The 19,756-nt window shown below is 41.7% G+C and overlaps 1 protein-coding gene and 1 long non-coding RNA gene across 13 annotated transcripts in view; one reads left to right on the top strand and one right to left on the bottom strand.

Annotated features, from left to right (window-relative positions):
- Positions 1 to 10,140, bottom strand: part of RC3H1 (ring finger and CCCH-type domains 1) — a 57,101-nt gene extending 46,961 nt beyond the window's left edge. For 10 of the 11 annotated variants that reach the window (XM_052666160.1, XM_052666163.1, XM_052666167.1 and 7 more), the window contains exon 1: positions 10,011 to 10,140. The gene's annotated coding sequence lies outside the window, so the exon portion shown is untranslated. Of the gene's footprint in view, positions 1 to 9,796; positions 9,816 to 10,010 lie in introns of those variants that run through there. The other variant, XM_052666162.1, reaches the window with a different exon arrangement.
- Positions 10,141 to 10,168: 28 nt separating this feature from the next.
- LOC128072418 (uncharacterized) lies at positions 10,169 to 19,443 on the top strand. Of its 2 annotated transcripts, XR_008202243.1 has the most exons (6): positions 10,169 to 10,348; positions 11,306 to 11,473; positions 12,644 to 12,817; positions 14,622 to 14,703; positions 17,524 to 17,630; positions 18,768 to 19,443. It is a non-coding gene; the product is annotated as an uncharacterized LOC128072418 (long non-coding RNA). The 2 variants fall into 2 exon arrangements; XR_008202242.1 differs by having other exon boundaries at positions 12,644 to 14,703.
- The last annotated feature ends 313 nt before the right edge of the window (positions 19,444 to 19,756 follow it).

The raw sequence follows: 19,756 nt of genomic DNA, 5'->3' as shown, positions 1-19,756 counted from the left end.
ATGAGATCTGTTTCTAAAGTACTAGCTTTTTTCACCTATATATTTAAACTGTGCTAAATCCCAGCACTGAGAATAGCAGTCTGGCATGATGAAAAGAGGTGAAATGGAACACAGAACTCAAATGAACACAATTAATGGAATTCTTCCTTTAGGAAGGTAAAAGCAATCATGTGAATGTTCCAGTAACTAACAGAAAAAGAGGTCACTGAGACCAAACTCAGCCAGATACCCCCTTCTGGCAACCATTGCAGTAGCTTCACTGATAATAACAGGGGGAATATTCAGATAAAGAATGTAAGTTTCACAGATGAGTATTGTGCTTGTTTCCATGACACAGGCTGCAATTGCATCTCATTAACCACTCAGTCTACACTGGGGCTCTGGTGTCATCCAAGGTTAAGCAGCAGCTCCTTGCAGTAATGGCAGGGAGCCTGGAGAGTTTCAGCTCTGTTGCAACTGTCGGATTAAAAAAAAAAAAAATAAAAGACAACAATAAAAGAGTCAAACAAATTGTTCCAAAGGTTTTCTCCATGCCTGAGCACAGTTTCGTTATAAAAAAGTTAAACACTGTGCAACACAGACAAACCTGCTCAACATTTCCAAGTAGTTTTAAATTACCACGCACACACAGCTTGAAAGACTTCAAATAGCAGCAGGAGAGTCACACCACCTTTGCTGAAAAGCAGGTTCATTCAGGTACTCCTGACTCACAGTGTAATTGAGCCTGATCTGCCTTATGCTACTGGCACCTAGTGATTCAATTTGTAGTATTGCTAAAAAGAGCAGTCCCAGGGGCCAGAAATAGCCTGGAGCAAGCTACAACTTCTGAATGTGGTATTTCACCTAACTTGCAATTATTAAACAAAACCTCACATTTATTTCTTATTTTTGCTTTGCTGTTAGTCTCACCTCCCAGATTTATAAATAGTGCCTCTTCTTTGCAGCTTTAAGATTATTAAAAACAATACTTGCGTGGTTCTGGCGAGTGGAAACAAGCAGGCTTAAGTCTCAGCATTTCCATTAACTGCTTACTCCTATCCAACGACTGACATTTCAGAGCTAAACCACAAAAAAAGAACACTACTTGATATTTTTTGATTTAAGTACACCAAACCATGCAAGACAGCCTTGAATAGAGAAAAAAAAATAAAACACCTTCCAACATCCCAGGCATCCTCCTATCAGTAATGATGAGAGGTTTAACTACCTTTGGCAAGAGCCTGAATTCAGATGGGAGCAAAAGAGTGTGTGGCGTATAAGGGTTTTGAATTATAAACCCAGTCTTAAAGGTTTAAAGTTACATAACTTGAAAATAATCCAAGTGAAAGGGCAAAACATAATCCCATGAAGTTACCTATTAAAATTCCATTGCCAACTTGATGGTTTTCACTACGCCAGTCTTGTAAATGCAGTTCTGCTACAGACACACACTTCTTTTAGAAGAAAGTTCTCCAATTTACTGCTTACTTAGCATAGAACTGATGCAAGTGGAGCAGTCCACGGAAAATAATTCTCTCATTCTCAGTTGATACCACTGTTAAGTACTACAAGATTAGTTCATCTCCAAAAACACACTATAACCACATTTTAGCAGCACCAACAACTAGAAAGAAAATTAGAAATACTCAGGACACTCCATCTCACACAATCTGCTGCCCCAATTCTAGTACAGAAGTATACTATTAAGTATAGAACTCTTCATGGCTGCTGAACTAGTATATTTTTTAAAAGCAAAGAGGAAACTTTGTTAATGAACCCGATTCTGAAAGAAAATTGAAGTAGCTCTTTAGTCTGACATCCCTGTAATTCAACTGGGCGTTTTGGATCCTGCTAAGAATCTTCTTCCTGAAGTGGTTGCAGCCCATCAAGAGCTTCTAACACTGACTGCTGTCAGCCCACTGTTTGAGCCTCTAACAGTCCTACGAAGCCCTTACATGTGGGCTGGGAATTACTTTAACACACAAAGCCTGCTAGGACCAAAACATTTCAGTGTATTTATTAGCATACTTTAGTCACTGGATTTCCACAGGCTTACTGTCGATTTTCATTCTACAAAGACAGCAGTCAAACCAGCTCATCACAGCAACACGGTTGATTTTATTCCCACTCCTCAAAATCTACACTAATTCGTTCATGTTGCTTCAGAACTTATCGGTGAGGCATTGCTGCTGCCCACTTCCCCTCCTGAAGGCTCCCAGTTACTGTCACACAAGCTGCCAGATGAAGGTCCACGGTTTTTCCTCTCTTTCCTGGGGCAGGGTGAGAGGAACAGCCAGCTCCCATTTTTATTTAGCAGGTGAATTCATGTATTATTCAGGGGAAGACACAATGGAATGTGGTTTTAACTCAGATTTTACGTAAGAGAAGCTACACCTGGGATAGTTTCAAAGCTCAGTGAGCAACTCTGCCACCACACCCCATTCTTGTCACACCGTGCTAACATGACAGCCACACCATTATGTCCAGAATGCCGGAGTGCTTAGCTCACCTACCATGTATTGCTGTGGCAGCCTTCTTCCAGGTATGCCTGGAAATCATCTAAATCATATCCAGGCTTCAGCTTGACAGAGATCAAGTTACTCTATTCTAAATTGGGCTACTGAATCCAGAAACCCGCATACAGATGGCTGTGATCATGTAACTCCTCAGGAGCACACCCAGACACATCCCCACCCAGTGCTGGTGCGCAGTTTTGTTAGAAACATTTGACTGAGAAGTTCCACTGGGAAAGGAACCGACCAGAAAAGCTAACTGCAGGCTGCCGTTTGCTGAACCCACGTAAATCCTCAGCCACCAAAATACAGGGGTGGAAATATTTAATTTCTATGAACTGTAATGCAGAGACTTTGATGCGTAGCGTAGAATAATCCTACTCATTTCTGATATGTCTGGTACAGGAATACATGCTAAGAAAGGCTGAAAGTGCCTTTCCGGTTCTTATGTCATTTTAATAGCTCTGTTTTTCTCTGTTCCTTTTTGCAAATACTGCAGAAAGAAAACAAAACATAGCATGAGGACATGTACAAATCTGCCACATATTCCTCCTCTTCTGGAAACTTCTCTGCAATAATTACAGTGCTTGGGGAGAAGGTTAGCCTCAACAACTCTGGTAATAATTGAGAAAAAGGGAGTTCTCCTGTTCTCATCTAAGTCAGCCCTTATCAGCAGCTCTCAAAGCACAAGGCCAAAACAGAAACACTACTGTCAGAATTCAAGCAGACAATTAAAGGTGACTTTTTACAAAACGAGTCCTTAATTTGAACAGTAGCGACTTAACTGTGCCTTCCTGCTGTACTTTGCCCACAGTACCATTTTTTTAAGCCACAGTTATCAACATGAAACTCGTTATTCAGATCCTTAACACAAACATGCCCTTAAACCTGGCAAACAGAATAGATGATTCAGAAGAGAAGAACACAGGAAAATACAAAGTGAGCCATCCTCAAGTCAGAAAATGGCTCTCTACAAAGTACAACACACAGAAGCTCAGTAGCATACAAAGGCATCACAGAAGTAACACCTTCAGGTAACAGTCACAATGCGACAGAGCACGTAGACAAGAGGTTAATAATATGCACAGGCATTATCAAGTTCAGAAGACAGCCCTGATGGCTCAAGCTCTTCCGTAGAATTCAACAGCAGCTGGCAACAAAGCGGTCCCATAAAGCAGTCTGGATTAATGCAGGCAACTGAAGTCCAACTAAAGCTCACTTTACGCCACAACATTCTCCTTCTGCTTGTTGTATGCATCTCCTACGAATTAGTCATCGTGTCCAGGCTTCCATCTTTAAGGAGGTTAAAGAAGGGAGAGTAAAGTTACAGTTGGCCAAACTGCAAGGTTATTGAAGTACTACTAAGATCCCTTTTAATTAATTCCACAGGAGGCCTCTTCACGCAATTAAATAGGAATGACTCACAAACAGGAAGGGCAGCCTGAATTGCAACCTCTCATCTAACTTAGCAGCTCATTCCAACACACCAGTTTAACCTAGCTTATTTTTATCTTTCACATTCACAGGAACAGCCCAAGTAGTCACGAGGGAACGTGCCATGAACAATGCTTCCCAATTTCTCCCCGCTTCCAGAGGAAGCAAGGACATTTTGGGAGACCACAGCAAAGTTCCAAGAACAAAGAGTCCCACGGCCTCTCCATTATCCAACAACCCATCCTGGATCGTCCAAGCAACAAAATTAATAAGCAATATGCCATCTCTGTTACCTTCATTAACTAGATGAATTGAATACTGGCTGATAGCAGAACAAAAACAAAACACTCAGGAGGAAAGTAGGTAACACCAGAGAAAGATCATGAAAAACAATGGGAGGTGAAGACACCAATGGACCGGGGAGAACTCAGCAAGCAAAATCCAAAAACCAAACCAGCAGTTAAGCAAGCAACCAAATACAGACCCTTATAGAAAAGTCACTGCAAGTCTGGAAAGACACACAGGAGGTACGCTCTCTCTGTGATCAGTCATCTTTGAGACTTGGCTTTGTCCTGGCTGATTTTTGAAACAAAAATCCACATTTGCTGTACAAAGTAAGTAAAACTTCAAATTCCTGGCCTTTTAAAGCTGCCAATAAAAGCTGCTAAGTAAAAACTAGCCATATTTTAGCTTTAAAAAAAAAAAGTTTTTGGATGCTGATGTCTACCCACATTGATGACCAGTGACAGTTTCAGTACCATCATTTATCATTTTTAACTTGATTAATTCATTCTGCTGTTTGCAACGGGGTACTCTGTCAATTAAGCATGTCACTTGGGAACTCCTGAGTTCCTCTGACAAGACTAAAAAAATTAACTGACCACCATCTAAAGCAAATCCTTTTAATGGCTCTAGAAGGCTCAAAAAAATATTGATTTAGGCAAGCTCTAAGTACGCTAGGAAACACACCGTGAAAGCTGAGATAATGTCCCATCCAACGAGGGGGTAGGCTGAGAATTGCTTCACAGCATGTATACGTTCTTCCTTTCCTCCACGTGAAGCAGGACAGCATTTTGGTATTTTATATCTCCTCCCAATACTCGGAAGATCCGACTGGGGCACAGAATTCAGCTCTGATTCTGTAAAATTTCTGTTTAGGTCCTTTTTAAAGTATCACAAACAGAGAAACTGCTTCACTGGGCCCACCAGGAGAACATCTGTCCAGAAATGGGATTTAATTAACATTAAGTCTGTGTAACTGCCAGAATTATGAATGGTCATTAAATGATGATTATGCAGTGTGTCACAAGTTCAGAGAGCCATGTAAGGCAATCAAACTCACTTTCTGCTATTTCTTTTGAACTAGCTGATAATTTCAAGGTCTTTAGTTCTCGTGTCTCGGCACGCAATTAGAAGAAGGGCACAAACCACTTCAGCCTTCCTGTACTGTGAGTACCAGATTCAACAGATACGAACACTGGATAAGGAACTCTTAGCACTTGCCTTTGTTTGTACAGTTCCAAACACCAAACAGTACCTGAAGGACTTCTATTCCAAACTGATAACAAAAGGAAGGAGGGGGTCAAAAAAAGAAGCCAAACCATGTGACTTACAGGACAAGCAAGAGTCAACAGTTAAAGGTCTCATTTAACTCTCACTTTTGAAGGAAATGACAAAGATTTGTATTACACAAGCTTTGTATTAAAACATGGAAGAGTTACTGATTCATGTACAACTGCTACAAAAACAAAGCAAAAAAAAAAAAGAGTAGGTCAGCATGAATAACATCTCAAACAAATGGAAAAATGCTACTGAACAGTGGGAGTGTTGCAAAGAAGCTGGTTTACTAATAAGTAGGTAATTAAAACAGTCCCCCTTGGAATGAATCTCAATTCATTCACTCTGTAATACCTTCCTTCAACCTGACTCCTTTCGCCTCAGAAGACAGCTCTTCAATTTGAACTGGAGACCAATGCTGCCTGCCACAATTTATCAAAAATAATTAGTTTGCAGGTCCCTGAAGACCTTCACTGCATACTTAACAGACATGACCCTGCTTCTATACCAGAAGCTTCCTTTCAAAACTGAAGGGAAGTTAAAAATTTTAATTGCAAAATCTTCCAGCTTGCTCATTTTTTATATGAAGTAATTTCTGTAAGTGATTTTAGAAGGAAACTCTGAGACCTTTAAAACTGGACTGAAACCACTACTGTTCCACCAGCTGATCAACCAGAAGTTTGTAACAACAAACAACAGATTTCAAAACGGCCATACCTCAACCTTCAAAGCTTAGCCTGGCAGCTTTTTAGCATCGTAAGAAGTCATGCCATTTGGAATGCCTGGACTGCATGTTCAACATAACAGCCTGCCTTTGAGCAGTAGTTAAATAGCATCATTTCTAAAGACACGTATTAAACCAGCATGGTGAAAGGGGGCCATAAATCAGGCTTTGTTAGAACACAAATAAACCACACGAAAAGGAATGACCTGCAAGATGCAGGCTCTCCCAGAGCAGCAGGCACTTGAGTTACTGCAGCTAGCCGCGCACTTGGTTTCTTCAGTAGTCCTGTAGCTGAAGTGCAATCAGTCTCAGATCAACACAATATTTACCCCCTTCAAATATTTGTGCATGTGGCCCTTACGCTTTCTAACAGCATGCTGAGCAAAAGCTCTCAGGTGGAAGCCTGTAAAAGATGTGCAGTGCTTTCTGCTGTGTGAATTAAAGTGTTTTGATTTCCCAGTTGTCAGTGGATGGTGCTGAAAAATGCAGCTAAACAAACATGACATTCTTTATCTAAATAAGGCACCAGTTTCTTCTTCACAATTGAAAGCTTGAGCCGGAGCCAGGAGCTGCCACCTCCTCAGAGGTAACACAAGTTACACCTGCTCTTGTGATGCTGATGGCCTTTCTAAAGCCCACCTGCACAAACCGTGTTGCTCACAGCAAGCCACCTGTACCTGCCAGAAGTACCCCAGTCCACACAGACCCACCTTCTTTCCTGCTACATTAAAAAACGAATCTCCAGGTAAGTAAGCAACCTTGAATGAAACACACTCCTCTAACAACTCCAGCACAGGGAACTGTACAAGTGAAGAAACGATCTCGAAATCTTGATCTTTCAAACACAAAAATCAGTTTCCTTTCTCACTGGTACCGCAGAATAAGTTTCTACCATACAGAAGCGATGAAGTTATTTCCATAAACAACTCAAACCAGACAACTGTTTTATGTCAGAGTATCTACTTAAAACAATGTGATGGGGCTTCCTCACCTTCTTCCCAGTTACACATTTCCACAAATAAAAAAAAATAAATCAGAAGTCAGTTAGCCCTTTGGAATCTAATATGATTTCAGCTTTTACTGTAACCAAGAAATTGAAACCAATGCAGAAGATAATATCATCAGAAGCACTTCTTGAGAAAAACAAGTGGCCAAAGTGGGTGATGGGAACTGCACTCAATTCAGCACACACTGAGAACTGTCTCTATAGAAAGGAAAGTAACAGAGGTAAATACCTGTGGCTTTCTTTCTCAGTTAGTGTGAGTCTGCGGACTTCAGATTGCTTGACTGTCATACATCCTATAAAGAAGTAACCTTGAAGGCAACTCTGAAATTTCAGCTGGATTAGAACGTTTATATAAAAACCTTTCACAACAGCAGTATAACATAGCTTTATTTCTGTATAATAGATGAATATTCATTGCTAAACGCTGTGCAAGGCATTAGCTTCAAACTATAAATCCCCTACTGAGTCAGAATTTATGGTCTAACAGCTTGGGGTTCTCCAGCAAACGGCTATCCCCCAACTTGGGGTGTGCATGGGATGGGACAACCCACAAACCACAGCTTTATCTGCCAAATGATTCACTGAATCCACTGGAGATAAGAATCTTACACAGGGAACAGTCTTATAAAAAAAAAAATTAACAACTTTTACAAAAGATTCTCTGCTTATAAGGCATCATACAGTGGCTGCTGCATAGCTATTTTGAGACACTGGGGATGCACATTTATGAGTGTAAATGCAGATGAGTACTTGTTAAATATTGTAAAAACATCCCCTTTGCAGCAGGAGTTACTTTGGAGATAGAGACCCCAGATAATCAGTGATATCAGTCTCTGCATCATTATTATCAAGGGTGATCACGGTCATCGTCACCCAAGACCTCCGAATCAAATATAAAGAAATTCAGTCGCTATTTCAATACACTCGCTTGCCGAATCTCAGTATCTGCAACGCTTAATTCAACAAGAGTGGTTTCCTCCCAGATTGCCGATGAATCACTGGCAACAGGGCAGAGGTTTCTGAAAACAATCCTGCTAATCTCTGTTCACCTGATCGTGTACTGTTATACAGTAATATGTATGTCCTAAGCTGCCCTTCAATTAAGCCTTGACATACCGGTGTATGCAACTGCAGGATCCACACGTTCACCTGCACATTAGAACATTTTAATACCTTTATGAGCGTACAATAATATTACAAATCTCTAAATCACTTTTCCTTTAAACTAGTTCAAACACAATGCTGACAAAACAAAACAACAACGCAGAAAACATGCCAATAACTCTGTTTCTCATCTCCATTACTGTTAACGCTGCTCAGAAGTGACTGAGAAACTCGACATGCCTCCCAAGACTCTGGTTTTCAAAACAGACTACAATGACAGTACTGTCATTTCTAAATTCCTCTCAAACCAACCCGTCATGCTGCCTGCTTCGGCAGAACGGGAAGGTAAAACAACTGCAGAGAAAAACAAAGGTGCCTACCTGATAAAGTCTGCTTCTATTTATGTTAGTGGAAACCGTAATTTCATATCCATGTCATGTATTAATAGAATAAAGAAAGTCACATTCTGTGGTTCTAGCAGAGAAGCACTGAAACTGTCCATTGCATGCACACACCTCCTAGGTGCGCCTGGCTATTTACACAGCTAGGAAGGCTTTCATCAGCTTCACTGATCTCAAACACACAAATGTAGAGATGCACAGTTTGCCAACTAGCACCACTCTCCTTGTAAGACTGAAAGGGAAAGAGAAGTCAGGAACAGGAAGAAGAGGTGAAGTTCTGCACTGGAGCACTGCAGAGCTACCTAACAGCTCTGTGTAGGCCTACGGCACGAATGTAATACAAACGCAGAGTTTGACAACTGTGTTTCTCTTCCTAGGAGGGCCATAAGAAGATGGTGCTGCTAAATCAGTTACAGGGATGACAGCAATTTTTGGCTCTTTTATAATTCTTTTTTTTTTTTTCTATTTACTTCAGCCATATTCCATATAATACAAAACACGCAGGATTTTTCATTCATGACTGATTGAAATTGCAAAACAAGGGAGCAACTCTAGAGTTACAAGTAGAGAGAAACTTAGCCCTACCGCTTCCAAGGAATAAAGCACAGAGGTTCCCTGCTTTTAACACAAAACACGCCTCACGACGGCTTTGGCGGACAAAACCTTACACCGGGGCACTCCCAGCCACCGCAACTCGCACCCGGCCGCAAACCCCGACCGTGAGAATCACGCCGCAATCGTAACATAACGCAGGGTTTAAAAGCGGTAAAAGCGCCCGCCGTCGGCTCCGCGCCGCCCTCGGGACCGCAGACAAAAGGGCGACCGCTGGCACGTCACCGGCTGGGGGCTCCGGCCTCGCCGCCGGGCCGCTCTCTCCGAGCCGTGCCGAGCGACGCGCGGATGGCCGTCGGTCCTCCTCGGGAAGGGCGGCAGCAGATGCGGGCCGCGCACAAAGCCGCCGGCCCCCTCCCTCCCCACCGCAGCCCGAGGCGACGCCGCCCGCCCCCACCCCCCGGCCGGACCCAACCGGCGGGCCCTGCCCTCCCCTCCCCCTTCGCCTCGCCGGCTCCCTCCCTACCTCCCTCCCGGGGCGCTCGGAAATAGAGCCCGGCGAAGCCCGAGGCCTTAGCGAGACGGGCGGCGCCGCGGGCCCGAGAGCCGCGCCCTCCCCTCCGCCGCACCCCGCGGGACGCGGGCACGGCCCGCCCGCCCTCGGCGGCACCCCGGTGCCGGCCCCGCTCCCCGCCGCCCCGCTCCCCGCCGCGGTGAGGGCAGAGGGAAGCTGTACTCACCACGCGGGCCGGGTTCCCGGCGGCGGCCTCCGGCCCCCCTCAGCTGCGGCACACGGGGGCGGCCGCAGCGCCCTCCGCTTCCTGCACCCGCCGGCTCCGGGCTCCCCCCGCCAGCTCCCGCCGCCCCGCCGCCACCCCCTCCGCCGCCCCTGCAGCAGCGGCCATCTTGTGCGTCGGCTGCCTCCCTGCGCCGCCGCCCGCCCCTTCCTGCGCCCGGCGGGCGGAGGGAGAGGAGGAACCGGCAGAAACAGCCGAGTCACGGGCCGGGCCCTGCGGGGCGAGGGGCTGCCGGGCGGGGGAGCCGTCCGCTGCGCTGCTCCCTGCCTTCCGTGTTTTTGGTTTGTTGTTGGATTTTTTTTTTTTTCCCCCCTTCGTTCTTTCACTTCATTTCCTCGTCCCCAGCGCTCACGCAGTCGCAGCGAGGTTGCAGGACCGAGGTTTTGGCTCTTCGTTGCGTTCTGTGCGTGCTAGGGAGCTGTGTGAGCTGGAAGCCCCTCGGGCTCCTGCCCGCCATTTTACCTCAGGCGGGGCGCGCTGCGTTCCTGCTCGGAGCCCCCCGGCGCCGGCCTTACGGCTTGGGTTTTCTTCCTAAAAATAAAATAATAAATAAATAAATGCTGTTCCCTAGCTTGGCACTCTCAGATGTCTGCGCACTGCTTTGTTCAGGAGGTCCTCGGGAATGCACAGAGCTGGGCTGGCTGCCGGGAAGGTCCATCATCCTCCAAAAACAAGGAGCAGCCTGGTCAGGTGGTTGGCAACCCTGCACATAGCAGGGGGTTAAAACGAGATGATCGTTGTCGTCCTTTTCGACCCAGGCCGTTCTATGATTCCATGATTCAGTGTGTTGGGGACCCACCAAGCCCTTCTGTGGAGCTAGTTTGGTTGCTGAAGAAATTTTGAAGTATTTTACACATATTCTTGACAACTACCACATTTAGTTAGCGCAAACGGATGGACATTTAGTCCCCAGAACATTCAACTATTTAACATCAGGATATTTCAGTGTAGCATCAAGCTGATTCTCATTCTATGGAAGTACGATCTGAGATACCAAATACAATGGAATTTGTTCAAATTTGTATACAAAACCCAGCACTGGGGTCACTGGCCCCAAGGCGTTCCCCAGGGATGTCCCTGCGTGGGCGTCCAGCTGGAGCCACAGCAGCTGCTTGGGTTTTGTTTTGTGCAGCTCTTCCTTCAGAGCTACAACAGGCACCAGCAGCTGATGTTGTGCTTTTAAAAGGTCTTACTTACAGAGTTACATGCTGATACTTTTTCTGTTATTCTCCTTTCAGGAAAGGCTTTGGTGTACAACCCATACAGTAAGGATGCTGCACGTGGAATCCTTGCATTGCTAACCACTTCACAATACTGCAAGGAGCGTGCACTGCTCTGTCAGTTCAACATCCCAACAGCAGAGGACTGTGTGACCTTCATCTACCATTGAAGCAATGTGATGTCAGGTGAGGAATAATAAAGCTCAGAGTCAGGGCCTCGAGATAGCAACCTGCAAAAAGATGCAGGGCCACGTCGTTCAGACAGACCTGGAAATAAATACCTAGAGCCTCTTAGACAATAGGGAAAGCTTATGTGGAATTTAATATTCAGTTCATCTCTCTGGCTCTTTTATTCGTTGCAAACTGCTATGATTTTCATATTAACTTTACAAGAATTGTGCTGGTGGTAGCTAAATATTAATTCTATCACACTTACTGGTTTTAACAATATCACTTTCAATCATACTTCTATTTGGAGTTTTCCACCAACATAATTAAAACTTCATGCTTTTCAAGAATCAGTGCTTGAATAAAATAATATTAAAAACAGGCATTTGGCATTGTATGAACATGGAAGATTAGGATCTTTGCAAAGGCCACTTTTAACTTAGCCAGGCTCAATTCTAAATGAATTTGCCACCTAGGGTGTAAATTGTGTGCTCTGAATAATCCATTAGCTGTTCCTTGGCCTATTTTTCACTATTGCCTAGATAACTGAAAAAACCTTTATGAATTAGTCCTTTCTTTCAGCAATTATGGGTCTTAGTGTGAACTATAGAAATGCAACTTCCACAGTTTAATATGGAATTGTGAATCTCAAGCATTATGGCTGTTTTATTGTTACGTCCAAGAACTTAACAGAAGAGCTGTGAAAGCCTAAGGACAACAGAAATCTAAAGCAATGCTTGTAAACATTGAAATCCTTTGTACCATCTTTACACAATTAAATATCCTGATGAATGATTTAACCAAGACTGTCAATGTTTGCCACATTCAGAAATCAGGGATGATCACAGATCAGTACATTATTACATTTTTATCATTATGTTCATGTTTTAATGCTTCCTACAATGACACACTAAGATCACTTGTTCGCAATGACTGTGTAAATTATGTAAGAGTCTCTCCTGAAGCACAATCTTTCATATGACCACTTGGCAAATTGCAGCCTGGTTTATTATAAAAAAAATCTGAATCATCATACTGCTATCTAATTAACCCCTCTGCTTGCAAATGAACTATGAAACAGTATCTCTGCACATTACCCTATATAAATTTGAGTATCTACTTCATCCTATTATTTTAAACATTTCGTATCACAGAAAACTTCGAACCAACAGTTGCTGTCTTTTGCAGGTTTCTTTCTTAACTGTTATGCTACAAGTGTGAACCTTGCAGAAGTTTCTAGTATCTTGTTCAGACACAGAAGCCAGCACCAGGAGCTAAAATGGTTGGTGTTCTATGCAAACTTTGTTTGAAGTTGAAGAAACTAGAACCAGTTGAGGTCCAAACACGTGCTCCTCCTTCCTGGTGTATATCAAGTGGTGGTACAGAGTACATAATCCTAGTATTTTATTCAGTTGTGTTCTCAGTACTTCATTCAGAAGCCTTCTACTACTTCCTATAGTCAGTTCCTATATATTGTTCCTGTCTATTGAAAGGTTTTAATTTCAGGTAACTCATGTTTGCCTTCAATATTTAATTCTGTTACCACTTAGTAAATTCTGTTACCAGTATTTACTCATTAACAACAAATTTCCATATTACAGCATAGTCTGTCCCAGTGCTGCATTGTTTAGAGAAGAGGGCTCTGGAATGACCTTGCTTGTTAAGTAACATTGCAAAGATGACTGCCCTGAATTTCATAACCCATTTTAATCTTCATCAGAGTAACGCTTCTAGGTCATTATTCTGTGTCCTGGATTTTAAATATTCAGGAATTTGTAGGTGAGCTTCTTCCTTCTTATTCTTTTTTTTTTTTTCCCTCTTTTTTTTTTTTTTTTTTTTCTTCAGGAGATGATCTCACAAGATAGCTGGTTTATTCTTAAGGTTCACTTTGTCCACTTATCCAGCATTATTTCCTATATGATATACTGCTTCAATATATGAAACAGAAAATATTTGCTTTCAGGATTACTGTTTTCATATCTCATTTCAGCTTTTTAATTCTGCTGTAATTTATCTTCACTTATTCACATTGTTCTATTATTATTATTATTATTATTATTATTATTTTGTTCTCAAAAAACAACATAAATTAGTTTAGATTCTACAATACCATGTGTCAGTTTTCCATTTCATCTTTATTATTTTTGTTCCTCTCATCAATGAGATGCTAATGTTGGCACAGTTCTAGTAGCCAACCTAGTAGCCTTCAGATTCATTAGAAATGAGTCCCTCTACAAGCCTACATGACTGACAGAAATAGCTAAAATATCAATGCAACTGTGAAATAGTATCAATTTGATTATTCAATTTATATTATTTTCCGTACAAAATCTTAGTGCAGTAACACAGTAGCCATCTGCATAAAAGAGAAAGGTTTTTAACAAGTCGGCAGTGTTTCAGTTTGCTATTTCAGTTACCTGCGTGACCTATAAAGCTGATAATAGTGGAAATTTTCTCATTTTGAAACCTGTGATATCAAAATGAAAGGAAAGAAATAAATATTTTTTCCAACTGGCCTCAAGCATTAAAAAATGTTCCTTTTCTTTCACATATGCAGGACTCTTGCATATATGATATAAAATAAAAGATAACACTGGAGGAAAGCTTCAGCAGTTTCGTGTGCTTGACCATTGCAAATATATGCATTAACAAAACCTGAAATTCCTGCTGTTTTATAAAGTGTCACTGACAGAAGCAGAAGACAGAAGCATGTCCTTCCAATGTGAAAACTGCAAAAGTAAAAAATATTCATTAAAGAAAATGCTGAATATCATCCAAATGAAAGTTCAGATGCAACTTTCAGAACCAGTCATATATGCTTACTGTAAAGTAGTAAGAGGATGAAAACAAAGTAAAGTTTTCCCCTGTGGAAGGCTACGCCCAGTATCTTAAATGTAGTAACATACAAAGTTCAGATTTCATTTATACAAGAGAAGCCTTAGTGGTGTAATGGGATGTGAAGGGCATGAGTGTGAGATTCATGTACCTTCATGAATGCTTATCTCTCTACCATTCAGTTTACACAAGCAAGAACATGCTATGTAACTCTCCAAATGTTATCGTATTTGTTTAAAAATGTGTAAAGCTTTCTACAGTTCTATGATGCTATGTGCAACAGATTTGCAGGATATCAGCACAGTTAACATTTGTGTTTTCTGGTTGCTAGGAATGAAATAATTACATAAATGTACACTGTGGCTTCAGTTGGTGTTAAAAAATATATAATAAGAGAAGAAACGGCAAGGAAGGTAAGAAACTTCCCTGTGATGGTTTCTCAAGAACAGTTTCACTTCACTGTAACATCTCATTAGTCTCCTGGTCCCACTGACATTGAGGGATCCTACAGACTGATCTGGTACAGTGTCACAGATTCTCATGGTACTCTTTAGTGCCTTTTTGCTTGCTTTGCCTTGCTTGCTTTAACTGTATACCTTCCAGTGTCATTCAGCACCACTTCTTTCCAGGCAGGAGGGAAACGCAAAACAAAACACAAGAAAAAAACTTACATAAAAAACTTATTGGAATCAATATAAGTAAAGTCAGGGCATAATGAGGTCACAAACCCATTCTAAGGCTGAGGGGATATCAGGGATTTAGTGCTCACAGGGCAGAGCAAGTCGAAGGCACTACAACGTACTTGTCGTTTTGGTGCCCTCTGCTGAAATAACCGTCTGCTTGGCTTCTGGATCCTCCGTGGGGAGGGCCAAGAGCCTATGTCAAGTGCCATATGCTGCTACCTCTTCATCTTGTAGTTCAGTTCCTTTTTATTTCCTTTTCAATCTCAACAAAAAGCAGCACTTTTTTTTTTTTTTTTTTTTTTTTCCCTGTGCTTCCTTAGCAGTACTTCTGTTGTGAAATCTGTTCTCTTCCTTACTAACACTGTTGCACGGCAGTTTGCAACAGCCTCTCCCTGAGCATGGTATCCATGAGAATTAAGAAAATTGCATTTTACAAGAATACTTGCTTGCATGCATTTAAAACCAAAAACCACCATCAGTAGCCACATAATTTTTGTTCCTTTCTGGCAGATTCCTCATGTTCTGTAAAACTGGGGGAAAAAGACAAGTGTGATACAGTCAGCATGGGTTTTTTGCGGCAATTCACTATCTTTGCTGAGCTGCCTGTAAAACCACAACCTTACTCTCACTTTGAAAGGGAAGCTAAATGTAGTAGATGTTTAGCAACTGTTCAGGTTCACACAGCAAGCAGTGGCAAGATAAGGAATAAAGGCCTGACACATGGTCTGGTCTCCTAACCACCAGGCATCACTGCGTCCTCCACACTTACGCAAGTTACAGTAACTGCATTATGAGTAAACTATTATCTGAGTAATTATTCCTATCATTTTTCCAGATTAGAGCTTAAGTAGTAAGTGGGACTCTTTCACCTTTCTGTGGTGAAATTTTGTAGAAAAAGAAAACACTGTTTCCAGGAGCTACTTTGCTTTGTATCACCCGTAAAGACTGAAGTGTGCCCTGGTTTGGTTTGAGAACATCCAGTACACATCTTCCCGAGTGTGTCTTTCAGCAAACAGAATTGTCAGTTCTTGCAGGAAAATGAAAGCAAAGGACCAAATAAGATTTAATACATTAATGATGCATGTGTAAAGCAAGATTGCGTGTTATTTTTTGATTTGATTTTTGGTTTTTAAATAATTACTATTATTAGTGGGGTTACCTAGCAGCTTCTGCTTTTTCAAATATCGCAGACCTGAATTCTGCTAGTGTTATAAAAAGTACTATTTTCAGGTAATTGCAGGGGGGCATATATAAGATATCATCTCACACTGTTTTTTGAGAAGATGCTGAGTAACTTAGAATCATAGAATCACAAGGTTGGAAAGGACCTACAAGATCATCGAGTCCAACCGTCCTCCCATTACTATTGCTACCACAAGCACAGAGGTGCAGTACACACTTGAGAAGCATTTTGCAAAAATAGCATTTTCAGTGGGAACATGTTAAATTTGTTCAGGTAGGCTGAGATCATTTTTTATGAGTTCATAGCTGTATGGTTATTTGTTTAATTCTTTCAACAGCTTCTACATATCACAGCTACTTTCACAACCAAATTTTATCACACACAGAACATTACCTTTTTACTAGTATTTTCCTCTCCTAGTTTTACAACTTTAAAGTTATTTTCAAGATAATATTTTTGTTTTCTTCTGTCTTACTACTGTGCCAGTAAAAAGCTGTTACATAGCACTCCAACGGTTCAATCTGAGTGGGAAACACAGGTGTTTCTGAACTGTAAGTGTAAAATATCATTTGGTGATACTGAATCACAGAATCACAGAATGGCCCAGGTTGGAAGGGACCTCAAGGACCATGAAGCTCCAACCCCCTGCCACATGCAGGGCCACCAACCTCCACATTTCATACCAGCCCAGGCTGCCCAGGGCCCCATCCAACCTGGCCTTGAACACCTCCAGGGATGGACAGGGCATCCACAGCCTCTCTGGGCAGCTGTTCCAGCACCTCACCACTCTCACAGCAAACAACTTCCCCCTGACATCCAACCGAAATCTGCCATCCCTTAACTTCAAATAATTTTCCCTTGTCCTGCAGTTATCTATCCTTTCAAGGAGTTGACTCCCCTCCTGTTTGTAGGCTCCCTTGAGGTACTGAAAGGCTGCAATGAGGTCACCCCACAGCCTTCTTCTCCAGGCTGAACAAGCCCAGCTCCCTCAGCCTGTCTTTGTAGGGAGGTGCTCCAACCCCCTGATCATCTCTGTGGCTCTCCTCTGGACCCTCTCCAACAGCTCCCTGTCTTTCTTGTTCCGGGGGCTCCAGACCTGGACACAGTACTGCAGATGCAGCCTCAGAAGAGCAGAGCAGAGGGGGACAATCACCTTCCTGTCCCTGCTGGCCACTGTGTTTATCTGCTGGTGGTAAATCATTATCAATAATTACATATTTAATCCTAACCTTGAAGGATTTTTTTAACTTAACATTCTGACTATGGACATTTATTTTGTTAATGAAGTTAAAAGCTAAGTTGCTATCTTTTATTTTTAATAAAAATAAAATGATTTTTCAAACTTCTTTTTCTTTGGCTGATTGAAGGCAGGAGTAATCTGTTGTGCCACGTGATGCTGTCTACTTTTCTTTGATTCAAGCAGAGGAAGGAGGAGGCATTCACAAAAGAAAACGGAAATTCATAAAGGGAAACTGTAAGTTGAGTATGAAATAGTAACTAAATAGTGGAATTATCACTCATTACCAGACAGGAAGGAATAGTATTTGTGGTTTGGCTGGTTAGGTACTTCTGATGTTATTTTTCTTCATAAACTACTGATATAATTGCTAAAAGAAACAAGCAATAAAACAACCAAAAAAACCACAACAGTGGAAGGATCAGAATATACTCTGCAAACATGAACACAGATGTGGCTTGTATATAAAATTATAAGGCATTAAATTAATTTCATTTTTGAATGAGTGACATCAGTTTCTTAGACATTAGAGAGAATTAGTTTTGTGCTCACTGAGGCGCCCAGAAGGCTGCAGCACGAGCAGAAGTGTTAGCCTGTTAACAATACTGTATTTTGTAAAGTGTACTGTATTTTGAAAAGTGCCCTTTCTGTTCTGTTGGGGACATTTCCCATTCCTGTATGTAAAGCCACAGTATCCATGGTGCATTGTCTCCAAAGCTTTTGGTTTTCTAGTGGTTCTGCTTGACAGACATGTGAAAACAGGAATCAGAAAGGAAGAGGTGTTCATCTTGCTGTCTTCAGTCTTAATAACTTGACTGCAGTTGAACTTCTTGTCAGCAGTTAGGTTTTGTTTGTTTATGTTGCAGTTTATTGCTGTTTCTCTTAGGCAGCAGCTTTTCTTACCAGTATTTCTATTAACATACAGTGCTCTGCAAAAAAAGGGAGTGTCTTCTATTTTAATACTAAAAAAAAGTTCTCCTTATATTTTCTTCCAAAGGAAGCACACGTGCATATCTACACTTATTTCTGTATGAAACAGACATGAATCTGTTTCTAATACACACGGGTGAGTTAACCATTTAAAAACTGATAAGAATGGACGTGTGAGTCAAGCACTGTAGAACAGATAAGAGTGCATATGAGGAGCCAGCTGATGGATATCTTCCTCAGAAAACTGTTTATCACAAAATCTATAATTTTCTTATTCAGAGCTTTCCAGGTGAAGGGTTAGTTTGAAGGTCAGGAATTCTTGTGATAATAAATACACACTGTGTACAGCAGAAATACGTCAGCAATACGGAAGCCTTTCCCCCTCTCTTCGCATTCTGCTTCACATTAAGGCTGACTTTTTGTCTTATACTTACATCTTTGTAGGACACCACTATTGGAGCCTACCAATTGCAGTCTGCCACAGACAGGCCTGAAGTTCCAACAGCTTTTCTGATGTTAATGTTCAGAAGCAATTTTTTTTTACAGCAACTTTTGGGAATGTCTCACACTTCTGAAGGATGTCAACGGATTGGCATTGATGGAAATAAGACACTTGGCTTTAAAGGCAGGAGAGCATAGATTTGGCAACACAGCAGTTCTAGATATCAGAGATGTGTACAATGCACAGAGTGTTTGTGTGGGTGTATGTTTATATACAATGAATACTTATGAATATACATAGTATAGATATGTATAAACACAAAAGCCCTTTGTGATCTCATGGTAGCATTTCCTAGCACTCACTTTTGCACTTATCTGGCTTTGTTTCTTAAACAAGATAGAGATCTTCTAACGCAGCAGCATGAAATGTAAGCATTAGAACTAGGTAAGCATCAGGAAATAAATAGATGCTGGCCTTTCATTTTTTTGATAACGAACTATCCTCACCTCAGCAACTCGAGGTATAGTCTGCATTGATTGACACATAATGACTAGCCATGAAGTGGTCACTCCTGCTGTGCTATGTGGAACATAACGCATACAAGTTATGCAAGATATGTAAGGGAAAACTCAGCTTCCATGTGCTCCATTAATGGTTTGGTAATTTGCATGCAGATTCAGAATCTTCTTTGAAATGAAGAAGAAAGAAAAGTGTTTCTTTTTCGTAATGCCATACACCAGAAATAGAGAGATTAGGTCACGACAATAAGGCCCGTGTAAAGCATATATTGTCAAGTGGATTTGTATTACATACTCAGTGAAGGGAAAGGTTACGTGACACAGTGTGTCTCTGCTGGCCTTCAGAAGATTGATATAATCCTTAACAGCTTTCTCAGGAAAGTGACCTATTTTTTCCAGCTTCATTTCACATAAAAAGTTTACTCTGATGTACCTAAAGTCTACAGATAGCCTTTTCTAAAATTTCATTTCCA

The sequence above is a fragment of the Tympanuchus pallidicinctus genome, unplaced genomic scaffold (assembly GCF_026119805.1).
Source record: "Tympanuchus pallidicinctus isolate F22 unplaced genomic scaffold, pur_lepc_1.0 scaffold7, whole genome shotgun sequence".
Classification (NCBI taxonomy): Eukaryota; Metazoa; Chordata; class Aves; order Galliformes; family Phasianidae; genus Tympanuchus; species Tympanuchus pallidicinctus.
The sequence above is the reverse complement of the archived record's forward strand: the minus strand, read 5'-3'. Positions and strand labels throughout refer to the sequence as shown.